This window comes from Molossus molossus, unplaced genomic scaffold (assembly GCF_014108415.1).
Source record: "Molossus molossus isolate mMolMol1 unplaced genomic scaffold, mMolMol1.p scaffold_m16_p_11, whole genome shotgun sequence".
Classification (NCBI taxonomy): Eukaryota; Metazoa; Chordata; class Mammalia; order Chiroptera; family Molossidae; genus Molossus; species Molossus molossus.
In genome coordinates, this window is record NW_023425346.1 from 107,707,381 (window position 1) to 107,713,772 (window position 6,392).

Consider the following 6,392-nt stretch of genomic DNA (forward strand, 5'->3'; position numbering starts at 1 on the left):
GCCCTCCAGCCAGGCCTGGGGGCAGGGGCCTGGGGGAGCTCTGGGCACCCTCTGGAGAGGTCCCTTTGACCCTTGGCTTCTTCATGGAGAGTTGTGAGGGTGGGTCTTCATGAAAGACCCTGTGCGATGGTGCAGAAGTTCAGTTTTAATATTTTCTTTTTGTTGTCCTCACCTGCTGACATTTTTGCATTTATCTTCAGATAGAGCGGAGGGAGAGAGGGAAGCAGAGAGAGAGAGAAACATCAACGTGAGAGAGACACATCGATTGGTTGCCACCCACACGACCCCAGTCAGGGCCGGGGACAAACTGCAACCGAGATGCATGTCCTTAGCAGGAACCGAACCCAGGACTCTCCGGTCCACGGGCCAACGCTCTAACCGCTGAGCCAAACTGGCCAGGGCCAGTCTTAATACTTTCTGACAAACAAGGCTGGTCTTTGAGAGGGTGGCGTGCAGCTGCAAGCCAAGGGCAGGCGGTGGGCCGTGGGCAAGGGCGACTCGGGACCCTTAGACTAGGACACGGCGCTGCGCTGTCCTGGTGTTTGTCTCTTTAATCTTGCTCTGCTTTCTGGCTTCGAGACGGGAAATAAAGGGTTGTGCATTTATGTCCAGGGACATTTCTGTCGCATTCTTTCCCTGTCAAAGCCTCGGGAGGCCACCCAGTTCTCTAGCCCACTTCTCTGACCACCTGCTCCCAATCTCCGTGCGTCGCCTGCCCCTCCCACCCCTGGGCCAAACGCTCCAAAGCGCAGGGCATCAGAGGTGGGGCAGGATGAGGGCAGGAAAAGCAAGCGAGTGTGGCAGCTCCCAGATCTGTGTCTACATTTCCCGCGAGTGCGGCTGGCAGGCTCACCTCCCAGGACCTGCCCCTGTCCCTTCACAGACATACATTTTAATTTCTTCATTTCTGGTCATAAAAATAAAAGATGCCTATTGTAGAAAATTTTGGATAGGTAGGAAACTACAACAAAAAAGTAAAAATGCACACTGGCCGGGCTGCTCCGCTGGTTAGAGGCTGCTTCCCGTCTTCCAAGGTTGTGGGTTTGATCCCAGTCAGGGCACGTACAAGAATCAACCCACGGCCGGTAAATGAGTGGAACCACCAATCGATGTCTCTCTCTCTGTCTCTCTCTCTGTCTCTCTCAGTTTTAAAAATTAAAAATGAATAAATAGAAATGACCCCCTGCTGATCCTCCCCCTGGCCACAGCCATGCTGATCCTTTTGGTGTTTGTTTTGACATTTTTTCTTTTAAAAAGATTCAACTGTGGTTTAGAACAAGTGCTTTCCTGACTGTCACACTCTGGTCAGATATCCTCTGTGTCCCACCCTCCAGCCCAGACGTCATTTCTTCACAAGCCCCTGCTGGGTAACGAGGCCAAAGTGTGGGGGCACCCAGGAAGTCTCAGAGCCACCCCGGGAACTCAGGGCAGCCAGACCACATGGGAGCAGGGGGACCCCTCTCCACCCCCCTCATTCTCAGTCCCCTGCAAAACCTTCTGGAATCACCTCTGGGCTCCAGCCAGTGTCAGGGCAGGAGCCTGGGTCCAGCCCCTCAGAGCCCTGAGCCTGCCTGTCTCACCCAGGGACCCCACCTCAGGCCGACCAGCCCTCCCATCCTTCCCAGGGGGACAGATGTAGAGAAACTAGTCTGAAAGTACAGAATCACAGATGTGTGGGGCCCATGTCCTGCCTTCCGTTCTGGGCTGGGTACGTAATGTCCTCCACATTCATGTGCACCCAGGACCTCAGACTGTGACTCACTTGGAAATAAGTTATTTGCAGGTGTGATTAGGATAAGGGTTGAGATGAGATCACCCTGGATGAAGGTGGGTCCTTAGTCAGATGGGAGTCCTTGTAAGAGACAGAAAAGCACATTTGGGAGAAGGCTCTGAGGACTGAGGCAGAGACTTAGGGAGCACCTGGGGCCCCGGAAACTGAGAAGGCAGGAAGGACCGTCCCGTAGACAACCCTCGGCGAGCACCCTGGCCACACCTTGGTGTCGGACTGCTGGCCTCCAGACTGGGGGAGAATGACCATCTTTTGTTTAAGTGCCCGGTTTAGATGGAATTTGACTTCTCGCCAGAAACCATGGAAACTGGGAAACAATGGCGTGGTCCCTTCAAAACGTGCTGAGAAAACAGCCACCCATCCAGAATTCTATGCCTAGCAAAACTATTCAAGGATGAAGAAAAACCTGGCTGCTGTGGCTCAGTGGTTGAGCACCAACCCATGCACCAAGAGGTCACGGGTTCGATTCCTGACCGGGCGCACATGCCCGGGTGGGGGCTTGATCCCCAGTAGGGGGCATGCAGGAGGCAGCCGAGCCATGGTTCTCTCTCGTCGATGTTTCTATTGCTCGTCCTCTCTCTCTAAAAGAAGAAGAAGGAAGGAGGAAGAGCTTACTGTCGAAGTGGACGGCAGAGGCCAGCTGGAAGGTCCGTGGGACCTCAGTGCCGATGCACAGGGCTGCTGAATCTGATGAACCCGACTGTGCAGCAACAGTGATTCCTCGTGCGGTTCCGACTGTGTAGAGACGTAAACAGGGACTAAGAGCAGCACCACACGGAGGGCGTGGCAAACGGGATGGCAGAGCTCGGTGATCCTCGCGTGTCCCAGGAGAAGAGAGTGTGCCCATTCACGCTGGCCGAAGCTGGCCTCCGGAATCTCCAGGGAAAATGCTGGAAGAATAGCAAAACTGCGTAATCACAGAATTAACAGAATTGACAATGAGAAAGATAAAATAGAAAATGATCAGTTCAAACAAGGCAAGGGATGCGAGAGAGCACACACTGAAGTGGTGCAGCGGTTCTCAACCTGTGGGTCGCGACCCCTTTGGGGGTCACACGACCCTTTCACAGGGGTTGCCTAAGACAGGACAGTAGTAAAATTACAGTTATGAAGTAGCCACAAAAATAATTTTATGGTTGGGGGTCACCACAACATGAGGACCTGTATTAAAGGGTCGCGGCATCAGGAAGGTTGAGAACCACTGGGTTAGACAAAGAGAAAGGAAATAGTAAAACACAAACACATCAGAATTACATTAATGTAACCCGATGAACAGTCTAAGTAAGAGACAAAATGGTCAGAGCAGAAAACAAGCAACAATGACAAACCCTGGCCCAAACCCAGCACAGCTCCCTGACAGTAGACACGGTGTAAAGACTGGCAGCCAAGAGGAAAAATCGCCGGTGAAACGTGCAGGTGAACAGCTGGTGGCGCTGTGGCTCTGTCAGGCAAGGACCGCAGGGCGGTGGCCGGGCGAGCGATGAAGGGACACGTTTCAGAATTACAAAGTTTGACTCAACAGAAAATCACAACAGTCCCGTGGTCCCTGCCACTTCGCGCTCGACTGGCGGGACTTCACTCCATCGCCGTGGTGCAAGCGCCAAGTGGCAGGGCCAACTGTGTATAATAAAGAAGCCTACTTCGCAGAAATTCATGTATCGCGCTAGAGTCTGGAACTGATTAACTGTGGCAAATGAGGGCCGACTGTATCACGTTTGTGGCACCTGGTATTATGCTTCAGAAAATGAAACAAAAAAGGACGGATCTATTGGGGAAAATAAACCCATAATTACAACAGCAGGTTTTAGACACAAGTCTCTCAGTAACTGACAGGGCAAGCAGACAAAAATACGACCCACAGGGACGGGCGGTGTGGCCACGCTGCCTAACAAGCTCAGCTGTACCGACCCCTGCAGACGGCACAAAACACACCCAAGACAAAGGCTGACCTCCGTCGGATCTTAGACCCAAGTCCCCACAGACTTCGAAGTCTTGAAAAACCACAGTGAAATTGAGCCAGAATTTAAACAAAGGAGAATTAAACATCTTTACATGTTCAAGAATGTAGAAACACTATTCTGAATAACTCACCGTTCAAAAACGCCACGGTAGAGATTAGAAAACACTCTGAAATTAATTAAGCAAACACTCCATGAGACTTGTGGGATGACGCTGAAGCCAGACTTGGAGGGAAATGCACATATCAGAACAGAACAAAAGCGACAGTTCTGCTCCCCTGAGAAAAAGGACAGCAAACTGGGTCCAGAGAACGTGGAAGGAGGAGAAGGACGAGGAGCAGAGCCCGTGGGAAAATCCCACGAGAGAGGGAATGAAGCCAAAACTTGGGACTTGAAAAAAACTAATAAAATCAACAAACCTCTGATGACGCTGATCATGAAGACAGGAGACAGCCCGGCCGGAGTGTCTGAGCTGGTTGAACGTCATCTGGTGCATGGAAAGTTTCCTGGTTCGATTCCGAGTCAGGGAACGTACCTGGGGTGCGGGTTAGGTGCCTAGTCAGGGAGCGCACAGAAGGCAACTGACCGATGTTTCTCTCTCACATCAATGTTTCTGTCTCTCTCCCTTACACTCTCTCAGCATGTCTTCAGGTGAGGATCAAGATAAAAAAGAAAGAAAGAAAACACAAATAACCAATGCCAGGGATGAGAACGGGATCCCACAGACACGCAAAGATTTCAAGGCGACGTGAGGAGCAACTTTATGCCAATAAACTTGAACATTTAGATGAAATGGACCATTTTTGGAGAAATATGACTTACTAGAACTGATACAAGACGAAATTTAAAAGCGGCACACTAAGAGCACCCCGGATGTCTGTGGTTTTCCTAGTGAACCCTTCAGACACTAATGATGGACTAGAAAACGTCGTGTGTCCCTGTGGAGAGCACAGGACTAACCTCTGGGTGCTGGTCCTGGGAGGAGAAACCATCAAAAAGCTGAGGAATTAGGTACATTTTTTTTTTTTTTAATCCTCACCCGAGGACATTTTTGTATTTATCTTCAGATAGAGCAGGAGGTAGAGAGGGAGGAAGAGAGAGAGAGAAACATTGATGCGAGAGAGACACATTGACTGGCTGCCACCCACATGACCCCAACCTGGGCCGGGGACAAACTGCAACTGAGGTAGGTGCCCTTAGCGGGAACCGAACCCGGGACTCTCGGGTCCGCGGGCTGACATTCTACCGGCTGAGCCAAACCGGCCAAGGCTATTTTAAGAAATAAAGTTCCAAAAGTACACTAATACAAAAAGCACAATCCCTGAAAGGAAAATTTGATGAGAAAAGGGTGGCTTCTTGACACAATATGTTAAGAGAATGAAAGGACAAGCCACAGACTGGGAGAAAATTGTTGCAAAACTCGTATCGGATGGTTTCACTTTGTAAGAAACTGCCACTGTCTTCCAGGGTGGCTGCACCATCTGTGATCTTCTTTGGTGAAGTGTCTGTTCAGATCGTTGCCTGTGCTCTAGTTGGGTTAAAGTTATTTGCATGTTATGGCCAGTAAGCACATGAAAAGATTCTCCGTGTCATCTCATCAGGGAAGGTAGAATAAAATGATAGTGAGACACAGTTGCACACCTACCAGAACAGCCCGGACCGGAACCCCAGATGCTGAGAGCGTGCAGCAGCAGGTGCTCTTGCTCAGACTGGTGGGAATGCGCAAGGATGGCTTCTTCTTTTTTTTTTTTTTATCCTCACCCGAGGACATTTTTCCATCTTTTGTTCAGATAGAGTGGGAGGGAGAGAGAGGAACAGAGAGAGAGAGAAACATCGATGTGAAAGGGACACATCGAGTGGCTGCCACCCGCACGACCGACCAGGGCTGGGGACAAACTGCAACCGAGGTACGTGCCCTTAGCGGGAACCGAACCCGGGTCTCTCAGGACTGCAGGCCGACGCTCCAACCGCTGAGCCAAACCGGCCAGGGCAAGGGTGGTTTCTTATACAGCTACACAAACTCTTTTTTTGTTTGTTTATCCTCACCTGAGGATATTTTTCCATTGATTTTTTTAGATAGCGTAGAAGAGAGGGAGGGAGGGAGGGAAACATCTGTGTGAAAGAGACACATCCACCAGTTGCCTCTCGAAGGACCCCGACCGTGTCCGGGGATGGAACCTGCAACCCAGGCATGTGGCCCCAACTGGGAATCGATTCTATGACCCTTTCGTCTGCGGGCTGATGCTCTAACTGCTGAGCCAAACCGGCCAGGGCTTAAACAGACTCTTACCATATGATCCAGCATTGTGATCCTTGGTGTTTACCCAAAGGAGTGGAAGACTTGATGTTCCCGTGGAAACTTGCCCGCAGGTGTCTATAGCACCTTGGTTCACAACTGCCAAAACTTGGAAGAAACCAAGGTGTCGTGCCCTTCCATCTGTGGCCACGGGCCCTGCCGGCTGTGGGGAGGCCCAGCTGCCCCGGGAGCGTTCAGGGCTGGGGGTGCAGTCTGGGCTGCCCGGCCCACCTTGGCCTATAGACGCTGTGCTGGTTAATTTCATGTGTCAGTCTGGCTAAGCCACAGTAGCAGACATTTGGTCAAATGCCAGTCTAGTGTGTTTGTGAAGGTTTTTTTTTTTAAAAGA